Genomic DNA, 11533 nt, shown 5'->3' with positions numbered 1-11533 from the left:
TTAATAGAAATCGGGGAGGAGAGGCCCAAATAAAATTGATCACCTGCCGTGAAACATTGTTTGGCAGCAGCAGCATGTGAATGTTGAGTTGACAAGAACAACAAAACTCGTCCAATCTAATTTGGTCTTTTTTGTCTACTGTGAAAAGCAAAAAGTGAAAATGTCACACTTGTTTTTGAATTTGCATGTTAAGAATAGACAAATGGAATATTGTTACCTTTTGAAAGTGTGATATTTTCTCTCACATATTTGTATTTCTTGTTTAATTTAGCATAGTTTATTTAGTCAATCAATTAGAAGTCATTTATTTAAAATGCCTAAATATGTTAAGCAGACATACAAATTTGACTGCACGTCACCGTTGCAAGCACCAGAGACAGAGGATACACTCAGTGTCAGCCATTGGTCAAATGGCAGTTCTTGCAAGTCAATCAGTAAAAGGAATTTTCACACAGAAGATTATTTTGCTTTGCTCAGAGAGTAGCATGCAATGAGGTAAAACATATTTTGCGTACTTTCTTCAGTTCCCCTTTGCAAGAGGTTAAACTGACTTGTGTCAGGAAGTCACGTGACATTAGCTCACCATGCTAATTAGGGAAACCCCTCTGGAGAACTTTGTGAAACCAGCAGGACAAACTGTTACAGGAAAGGGTGACTTGCAAAAGCTGAAGTCGGTGCTCTTGAAATAGTTAGATGGCATATGTTTAGTGTTCATATTTCGTTAAATTTGATGTTAGTTTATGCCACCATTCATATATCCTGCAGATTACATGTGGCCACGAACATTAAAGATATTTTATGTATTTTTAATAAACAGATTAAACTCAACTATATATAAGTTTTATATGTAGCCCTTTAATAGCCTTACATTTCTCATCATCTCAATATGCTATTACTTAGTGATGGAGGGAGAAAATATTAGTAAAATATACATCGATCAGGCATAACATTACGACCTAATATTGTGTTGGTCCCCCTTTTCCTGCGAAAACAGCCCCTGAAGATGTGCTGTGGTATCTGGAACCAATATTTCAGCAGCAGATCCTTTAAGTCCTGTAAGTTGCGAGGTGAGGCCTCCATGGATCGGACTTGTTTGTTCAGCTCATCCCACAGATGCTCCATTTTATTGAGATCTGGGGAATTTGGAGGCCAACTCAACACCTCAAATTCATTTTGTGCTCCTCAAACCATTACTGAACCATTTTTGCTTTGTGGCAGGGCATATATTCCTGCTGAAAGAAGCCACAGCCACAGGGAATACTATTTCCATGGAAGGGTGTACATGGTCTGCAACAATGCTTAGGTAGGTGGTATGTGTCAAAGTAACATCCTCATGGATGGCAGGACCCAAGGTTTCCCAAGAGAACATTGCCCAAAGCGTCCCAATACCTCCGCCAGCTTGCCTTCTTCCTATCGTGCATCCTGGTGCCATGTGTTCCCCAGGTAAGCCACACACCTGGCCATTCACGTGATGTAAAAGAAAACTTGATTCCTAAGACCAGGCCACCTTCTTGCATTGCTCCGTGGTCCAGTTCTGATGCTCATGTGCCCACTGTTAGCACTTTCGGCAGTGGACAGAGGTCAGCATGGGCACCCTGACTGGTTTGTGGCTATGCAAACCCATACACAACAAACTGCAATGAACTGTGTATTCTGACACCTTTCTATCAGAATCAGCATGAACTTCTTGAGCAATTTGAACTACAGTAGCTTTTCTGTTTAATCGGACAAACAGGCCAGCCTTGCCACTCCCCACATGCATCAATGAGCCTTGGCCGCCCATGACCCTGTTCACCACTCTTCCTTTCTTGGACCACTATTGATAGAAACTGACCACTGCAGACCTGGCCTGGTCTATGTTTAGAAAATGTTATGGTACATTTTATAAAATTAAAATGATTAATAATATTGTTTATAAATTGATTGGATATGTGATTGTCAACCAAAGTAATGCATTCATACTGAAAATAAAAAATCTTGAGTTATTTCTTTTAAGATTTGAACATCAAAGACAGTTTAAAGTAAACCGCTTGTCATAAAATATAACCTAGCTTGAAACAAAGCAGATCTTGCTGATTCCCCTATTTCTTTTCATCTGTAGCATTTGACTTTGCTGCTGTTGTTTTTGCACCTTTGGAACAGAGGCAGCAGGAAAGAATTAGTAGTTGCATTATCAACTCTCTTTGTGACTAGACCTTGCTCTCTTACACGTCACTCACAGACTCATTTCCCCCTTAATTAAACCAGAGAGAGGAGAGTGAGAGCACAGAGGAAGCTGGGCAAGGGGGTGCTGCTGACAGAGATAAAGAGACAGAAAAAGTTGGGGCGGGAGCGGGTGGGTGTAGATCAGAATGCGAGAGGGGGATGGAGGGAGAGAACAGACCAGAGAGAGGAAGAAAGTGAGAGAATGAGTAGAAGAGCTGTTGAGGGGAGGGGGAGCACGCTTCGGCAATGGATTCGACCAGTGACTCAGCAGTCTAAAACATGTTTATTCTCTGCTGCTACAAAGGAATCCTTTAAAATGTGACTCAGAGGAATGTGAAAATCTCAGCTTTGATACAACTGCAGTTTTATGACTTGATGATCTGACCATTTTTTATATACACAAATCTATCTCTTATTAATTTGCATGTGGTGTTTGGTCAGTCAGCTTTATCTTAAAATAGTGCAGTGTAGTGCACTGACCTTTGATATAAAATAAATTCACTGTTAAACAATAAGCCATTATACTAAGGCAATATGAGCAAGACATTGTCTTAAAGTCAATTAATTTTTATTAAGGGTCAATACATTATAAATAAATGGACATAAAATATGAATGATTTTTTTGTATTAAATAAATGAGAAGGATAGGAACATTAGAAAAATGTGATATAAAGGTTTAATGGTCATTGCAGAAAAAAAATATTGGACTGCATGATGTGGCGATTGACCAATCAGAAACAAGTAGAGCTGTGTATTATGTAAAATGGAGTCCTGGCTTCTGATTTGTCAATACAGCATTCAATACTTATAAAATCAATAATATAGTAGTATGTTTGTTCACCATATCAGTTTCCATGGCATTTCTTAAGTCTCATCTCAATTATTAAGCGATTTCTAACTAATGATTCTTTAAGCATTATAATGTTGTATTGGCTAACATGATAAGAGTAGGCTATTTATTGTCAATTGCTACTGAGAAAACCCAGCTTTTCATGGCTGAGAGTTTGAAAACCCTCAGGAATTGTTTTAGATCTTCGGTTTTACCATTATTAATCCCTACTTTTGTTTGTCTCCCATGCAATTTCTATTCTAGTGGCCTGTTTTCATTTAGCATTTATACAAACGTTTGCTTTGTCTGTCTTGTCACTCCAGCAGACAATATTGTTCTAGATGCTTATTACATCCTGTCTCTTTTGCCCTAGACGTGCATGACCCATTTTCCACAGAGGTTCATTCAGATTTCTCTCCAGTTGCTCCACTGAGCCCTGAAGAGTGAAAATGCCAGACTGCAAGCTTGATAATTCGGGAAAGTGATATTCAGATAACCGATGAACGGCTAGATTTCAGATGGGTGGCAATGTTGATAAGTGTGCGACTGAGGGTCTCGAATGCCCTGATGCAGATATATGTCAGCGAAATATTGATCCGTATTGATCTGAGCTTTATAAGGGACTGTAGTTTCATCTTACCCTTTCTTTCAATCCAAACAAGAATGGGTAATTAAAGTAAACTTTAAGAAATACAAGATTAGCAAAATATTAATATTTGGATAATCACCGAAATGCACTAGAGCAGCAAAGCACCTAAATTTATGTCTGCTGCCATTCTCTTTCTGATTGTTAAGGGGGCAGGAAAGGGTTACATTGATCCCTTGGGCACTGAGGCAGCATGCTGTAGCACTGAGGTCAAAGGTTAATTACCACCTAAATTGATTTGATCCGAAGTCATGTAACATCAATATGTATTTATGTATATGTACAAGAGCGTAACCACAGTGGAGTCTTAGACCCAGAACAAATGTTTCATTCTCGTCGGGGTGATAGTGTAAAGAATGGTTTTGAACATGCCATGCGTGCATTAGGCTGGAATGTGATATCCCTTCTAGCCAGTTAACAAGGACCGTTTTCAAGCCAGGACATCTTACACTTTTGCCAAATGAATGTGCGCACTTCCTCTCTTCACATGCATATAAAATGTCTATTTGTTCACCAATTAGCTGTGATGTATGCTTATGTGCACAGTATGATTTTCTTAACTAGTATTATGTCTTCCTGACATCGTCATACTTCATTCTAGTCAGAATATGAGTCTGATTCTGCTCTATTGGGCTATAATTATGGGGCGTGTTTCAACCGAACCAGGAAAGACCTACAACCAATCAGAGCAACGGAGCGACGCGTAATGTTAGTTGTCAAACATCAACAGAACTTAACTGCACTGTGTTGTAAAGTCTGTGGTTTTTCCGCGGGTTGTTTTCCATGTCTGCGGGTTGAAGCGACCTCAATTATGTGATAAATAGACCCAGGAATGCTAATTTTAGCAGACAACCTTGCCAAAAAAGCTATTGGGCTTGTTTTGGGCTAGTAGTTGTCAGGTTTTGTTGTAAAATTGTTGTAAAAGTTATTATGGGATTACGTTCATGTGCAATTTTTACCTAGGAAACTCGTATTTACGATAATTCTGAGAGTGGATGATTACTGTTGATCATCTGTCCATCATCGTCTAAAGCCCGGCTTGACAATTTCATTGGTCAAAACAGTTTCTGTTCGGGCACAATTACTCCTTTATGGATCAAGTCCAGACCGAACTGCCCGAACTCAAATGTTGTGGAAGAGGGCTGAGTTCGGCTGGCATCCAGGCTAATGTATTACTTAACTTAAACTACTTTTGTATATATATATTTTAAAATATACATTGGCTATATTTTAATCATTAACTTCCCTAATTAATATATAATATTTTAACACCACATATTCTTTAAAATATGATCTTAATTGTTGTAATGAATTACTCTTAATAAACTGTCTCCCCTTCAGTTAGTTTTAATTGAGAAACATAGGAAGTTGAAATTTCAAGTTTACAGGATTTTCAAATGATGACAGGAAGAATCTACTGAGTTTTAATTAAAAAAATTCAAAGCATGGGAAATGAAATGTTCTTCCACTCTGGTTCACCCAAGGTAATCTATTCAACATGGGCAGAAATGCTGAGTGACTTTGACAAGGGCCGAATTGTTATAGGAAGGCGGCTGGGTCAGAGTATCTCTAAAACAGCGAGGACTGTGGGTTTCTCCTGGTCAGCAGTGGTGAAAATTAATCAACAGAAAAAATAAAATTGAACAGCAACCGGGTGTTGGGTGCCCAAGGCTCAGTGATGCACAAGGACAACGGAGGTTATCCCATCTGGTCTGAGCCAAAAGAATGTCTACTGTGTCACAAGTCACAACATGTTTTTAATGATGGTTATGGGAGGAATGGAGATCAGTCTATGATGACCCCTGTCCACCGGAAGTGGACCTTGGAGCAGTGGACGAAGGTCGCCTGGTCCGATGAGACCCGTTTCCTTTTACATCATGTGGAAGGCTGTGTTCTTGGGTGCCTTGTACATTCATAGGGAAGTGATGGCAGTAGGATGCACGGACACCACTATAAATGGCTGTCCCCTCAAAAAGTGCCCTATTTAAGTGTATAGGGGGCGATTTCCATAGACAGTAAAAGAAATGGACTGAGCGTTTCCATAGACTTCAACGACGGATAATGAGGTCAATTAAGAGGCACTCACTTCCTGATGGCTGAGCGCACTGCGCAGGCTCAGACTGAGCTTGACGACAAAGATGTGACGTAACCAACCTGTCTGACAGTTGTAGGTCTTCTAGTAGTTGTGGAAAGTAAAATCTGAATCACGTTGTTTAAATATTTTCTCCCGTTGCTTTTGGCTCACTATGGGCTTCTCCCCATTCTTCTCCCTTGACTTTATCGGACTTTATGTTTCCACGCCCCCCCGACTGCCTCATAAACAGTAAAAGATTGCTTTTGAGCGTCTCCTCCTGTCTATACGGTAATTTCTCAACTGTGCGACAGAGTCGCATTGGTTATGACGCAATCATTAGCCTATTTTTACAAAAACAGCTTCTACGGGGCGATAGTGTAAGATACAAGGTAATGGAGCCTTTTATGCATTGTCGTGTTTCTTTATAAATAAACAATGGACAAATGGAGTCTTTAAACACCTCAGATGTAAAGTTATTCACTGTCAAAGTGACTCAAAAATGAATGGGAGTCAATGGGATGCTAACAGCAGGTGATGGCTTGGTTAGCAATGGCCGCCCCTATGGGTGGAACGCTTTCCGAGTGCTAGATTACCCCCTTGGCGATTTCAGATTCAGCCCCTGTCTTCAAGATTACTAGAAAGCTACAGGCAGGTGAGTTTGATCAGGGTTGGAGCATAAACTCTGCAGGACAGTAGCCCTCCAGGACAGGGATAGGTGTTGCCCTGGCCTCCAAATTCCCCAGATCTAAATCCAATTGAGCATCTGTGAGATGTGCTGGACCAACAAGTTCCACCATGCAACCTGCAGGATTTTCTCAATACAACCCTTCTCAAGTAAATGAATCGTGTTCAAAGGATGGTTAGATTTTTACTGGAAAACAAGACTAAAATACTAATTAAGACAATGTTTTTTTGCTGTGATGCACTTGCTCATTTGCATCATGGGAAGAACTGTGGAACAGCTGAGTTGCTCTTACTGCATGACTACATCTGATGTGTCCAGTGAGCAGACGTAATGACCACACTTTCAAAATAAGGACATCAGGACATAAACACGGTGTTGTTAGTCCATGTAGACTTGCATCTTGTTGCAGCAAGAAAGGTTTCATTTGATTGCACTTTCTTTTTAGCGTCTGTGTGTTATTGTTTGGAAAATAGATTGGAAGTGGGGAAGACAGCGGAGTTTCGGCAAAGCTATCAGTCTTTCAGGGCTCGTACACATGGTGCAATAACTGCTCTGTCTTTCGCTCTTTCTCTTTCTCTTTCTCTCCCTCTCCACTGTGAGCAGTGCAGCGTTCTGGTTGGTGAGGCGAACCTGCCTGTTTGTGATCATCATCATTTCAGGCTTAGTTGGAGACATCAGCAGAATACAGGAAATGTGAATGAGTGTGTGTGATGGATTTAAGGGAAGACTAGTGTAACAATGCTTAAGGTTCATCGATGGAACACCAGATTAGTCCTCGATGCCTTCACCTGCATGTTGCCATGGAAACATGGGGGTTTTCTCTCCCCATGCGTCACCTGCAGGTTTTTTTTCCAACAGAGATGCTCACGTTCGTGTAGAAAACGTGTGAAGAGTTGAAAGTGGATGTCCTCATGGCACGTTGTCATAATGTGCACGACTTTGATGAATGAACCTTCAATTCACACGTGACGCTTCCCTTTCTGCTTCGTTATGTTGCTGTAGAGAGGTTATTCCAAAACCAAGAGTTAAGCAGGTTCCAGAAGGTACTTGGAAATATTGAGATATTGCTTTGTATAACCTGTAAAAAAAGAAAGTAAAGAAAAAAAATATTATTTTTGTAGTGAATGCCTCAACACACTCAGTTTTTAAAGAAATACAATATGAGCTAAAAGGAAGATATTTCAATTTAATTTTAATGAAATACAATATAAAATACAATATAAGGCATTTTAGGTGCGTGGCTTTTAAAAAAGAAAGAGGTTTAGTTCGAATTTGATTATTGCATTGCACTGATTGTATTTTAACATATAAATATCACTCAGATTTTTTTTAGACAGAAATATCATGTTGATTATGACTCATACTTGAACCCACTTTACAGTTTTACTCCCAAGGTTCCTAAAGTGTGTATCACAGTACACGGTTCCCAGTTAATTTAGAATCTGACATAACTGTAAAATGACTCATGGTTTCAGCAAGGGAGTCAGTTTTGAAATATGATGCTGAATTCAACCACATTCGAGCATACTACTCAGACAATTTTCCCTTATCTTTCTATGGCAAAAATATTAAGAGTAGTATGTTAGTATGTGGTTCTGAAATCAGCAAGAGTTCACTCAGAGAGTCAGTTCAGAGTAACAGCTGAGTGAATCTGAATCAAACCGCTAAAGGCGGGCGTACACTGTGCGAATTCGGACACTCGGAAGGTCGTGAGATATTGCAGACGCTACGAGTCATTTAATTTGATCATCGCATCAAATCAGCTGGTACACGGCACGACTGTTTGCACTGCGATCTGGCCAAGATCACACGAGTTTTCGTGTAACACAGACACCGGAGCTTTCAATGTTGCTGCTATAGCGTCAGATACAAAAAATAAAGAAAAAAGGTGTGAAAATGATTTGTTGAAAAGCAGAGAACAGTAGTAGTCATTCCTTTTAACCGAAACAAACAGAGGGAGAGAGAAGAGTGCACGTGAGAGAGAGAAAGTGTGTGTGTGTGTGTGTGTGTGTGTGTGAACGCAGTATGTGGCAGCCACTGGGCTAATAATAGTCATAGATTGAGCGTATGTGACGTGCTTGTGCATGATTTGGCAATAGGGGACAGCCATATGCTGGTAAAAATCGGGCCGACTCCCCGAACTTTTTAAACATGTTTAAAAATGATCGTAAGGTCGGGAGGTGCTCTTAACGTGCTCGGCTCGTTTCGTATTTCCTCTCACACGGTGCGAGCCGCGACCATACGAGCATCCACGATGTCCACGCGATTTCTCCCGAGAAAAAAAAAATCGTCTGCGAGTTCGTACGACAGCAAAAATCGCACCGTGTACGCCCGCCTTAACTCAAAAGTAGATTCAAGACTGAATTGTAAATCTGATTCAGTAAAAAGAATCAGTTGAAAAAACAGACATTATGGATTGCACTGTTCATTGAACAAAATTCAACACACTGCATTTTGTGATTGCATGAGAGTTGGACGCTCTAACAAGGAGGCTAAAGGCTGCAACCTCTAGTGCTAGCTGCTAGAGAGTCTTTTGAGGTCAGAGGAGTGTGGTTTACTCGCACAGTGACTACTAGCTGGCCTCTGTTACACTCATCCCCTTAAACCTCACTCCCATCCGGGTCACGGCACCAATGTAACCCCTCCTGTTCGAACCGCCCGCTCCAAGCAGGACTCGAACCCGGGTCCGCCGGCATGAGAGTTGGACGCATTAACAAGGAGGCTAAAGGCTGCAACCTCTAACATTAGTCGCTAGAGCATCTCATGAGGTCAAAGGAGTGAGGTTTACTTGCACATTAACTACTACTGGCCCTGTTACTCAAATAACTCAGTACAAAGTTCTTTAACTTTTTCTCTGCCAAATATGGAATTTTCTATTTGTGAGAAAGTGCTTAACACAGATTTTTCAGGGTTTCCACTGTTAGATACTAGGGGGCGCTATTACGCATCTTCTGAATGAGTACTGAATCTCCTGATCAAAACACAAGCAAGGGAGATGCAAAAAACAAGCGATCGTATGTAAACAAATGGATATGTTATAGATAATTTTTTACTCCAGAAATAGAACGGGCCATCAGCTTACTGTCTGGGATTTGTCATGTTGTGTTGCTTACAGTGTAGACAGCATCACTGATTGTGATAATGGGTTTTATTGTCTTTTGTCGCACCGTGTCGCTCGCATGCAGCTTAAACGCGGCGTAAGAGTGTAGAGCACCTGGACCTAGACCCAGAATGTCATGCCTGGCACCTGGAACACATACAGTATCTCTGGCAGACCTGATGCAGCATTTTTGCCTGGGTGTTACTGGCAAATCTTACCCTTATGGGCTGCTCAGAGGGAGGCTAGTACCTTGTTGCCTTCTGACGCTTAATGAACCGCAGCTTCCAGCTATGCAAGACTGTGCGTGTGTTTTTTATGTGGCTTTGTTTGTGCCCAGAGGTGAAACAGCAGACGCCTCCACTGCAGTGAAAATGAAGCTGCTCAGCGCTGAAACTGTGACCCACTCCAGCTATACCGGATCGATGGAGTGCAGAGCAGATCTCTGCCAGCTTCACCCTGCTGGCTCCGCATTGCTCAGCCACACGATCTCATCCTCTGAACCCTGTCACTGATATATGGGCACTTACTCCAACACTGCATGCCGCTCAACCTCAGTGCGTTAGACCTGACTACAACACAATCATACATTAGTGATATTATCACTGGAGGGTTCATAAAAATTGCTTTTTCAGACTGCTGGAAAGGCAACAAGACAATATAATTTCTTACCTCTCAGCATCTGGTAGTGAGATTAAAGATTAATGTCTGCCTGGGCATCCTCAAGAGCGCTCTTGCATATGCCTGATTCAAATGCTAAATGACCACCGTGGTGATTACATTACTCATCGTATTACTGGGTTTTCACAGGCATTGGTTTCAAGACTATTGTGAATTTTAAAACCAATGAAAGAAACCTTGCTGAGGAACTTTTCATGTCTGCATCTGTATTGTTATTGTCAAGCTAACCAAAATAAACGAAGTACAGCAAGTAAAAAAATGGCCAGGAAGGCAAAAGGTGATGCCATAAAGAATGGATGCCAAATGCAAATAGTAATTGCAGAAAAATGCTCAACAGCAAGGTACTTGAACTTCTGCCATCAGCTCCTATCGACTGAAATTGTACACCAACTCCTTGGGAAAAGAACTTTAGTCAAGAACTTAAACCAAAACAATCCTTCACTCTACAACAACAGCAATATTGTGTTGTAGCTCACTGCATATAAGAGAAAGAAAATGAGTTGTTTTGGTACTAACTTTGAAGAAAATATTGTTTTGCCTAATAACTGGTGTGCCTAATTTGATCTAGGTTGAGGCATATAGTGTATATGCAATATTGTTCAAAGGTTTGGGGTTGGTAAGATTATTACATTTATAAGCTACAGTCTTGTTCAAAATAATAGCAGTACAATGTGACTAACCAGAATAATCAAGGTTTTTCGTATATTTTTTTATTGCTACGTGGCAAACAAGTTACCAGTAGGTTCAGTAGATTCTCAGATAACAAATGAGACCCAGCATTCATGATATGCACGCTCTTAAGGCTGTGCAATTGGGCAATTAGTTGAATTAGTTGAAAGGGGTGTGCTCAAAAAAATAGCAGTGTGGCATTCAATCACTGAGGTCATCAATTTTGTGAAGAAACAGGTGTGAATCAGGTGGCCCCTATTTAAGGATGAAGCCAACACTTGTTCAACATGCATTTGAAAGCTGAGGAAAATGGGTCGTTCAAGACATTGTTCAGAAGAACAGCGTACTTTGATTAAAAAGTTGATTAGAGAGGGGAAAACCTATAAAGAGGTGCAAAAAATGATAGGCTGTTCAGCTAAAATGATCTCCAATGCCTTAAAATGGAGAGCAAAACCAGAGAGACGTGGAAGAAAACGGAAGACAACCATCAAAATGGATAGTAGAATAACCAGAATGGCAAAGGCTCAGCCAATGATCACCTCCAGGATGATCAAAGACAGTCTGGAGTTACCTGTAAGTACTGTGACAGTTAGAAGACGTCTGTGTGAAGCTAATCTATTTTCAAGAATCCCCCGCAAAGTCCCTCT

General features: G+C 40.7%; 1 protein-coding gene across 2 annotated transcripts in view; it reads right to left on the bottom strand.

Annotated features, from left to right (window-relative positions):
* Positions 1-2789: 2789 nt before the first annotated feature.
* The window catches only part of ankef1a (ankyrin repeat and EF-hand domain containing 1a), a 35192-nt gene continuing 26448 nt past the window's right edge, over positions 2790-11533 (bottom strand). For both annotated transcript variants that reach the window (XM_067417789.1, XM_067417791.1), the window contains exon 11: positions 2790-7517. The gene's annotated coding sequence lies outside the window, so the exon portion shown is untranslated. The remainder of the gene's footprint in view (positions 7518-11533) is intronic.

The sequence above is a fragment of the Pseudorasbora parva genome, chromosome 15 (assembly GCF_024679245.1).
Source record: "Pseudorasbora parva isolate DD20220531a chromosome 15, ASM2467924v1, whole genome shotgun sequence".
Taxonomy (NCBI): domain Eukaryota; kingdom Metazoa; phylum Chordata; class Actinopteri; order Cypriniformes; family Gobionidae; genus Pseudorasbora; species Pseudorasbora parva.
This window is presented reverse-complemented; position numbering and strand designations above follow the sequence as displayed.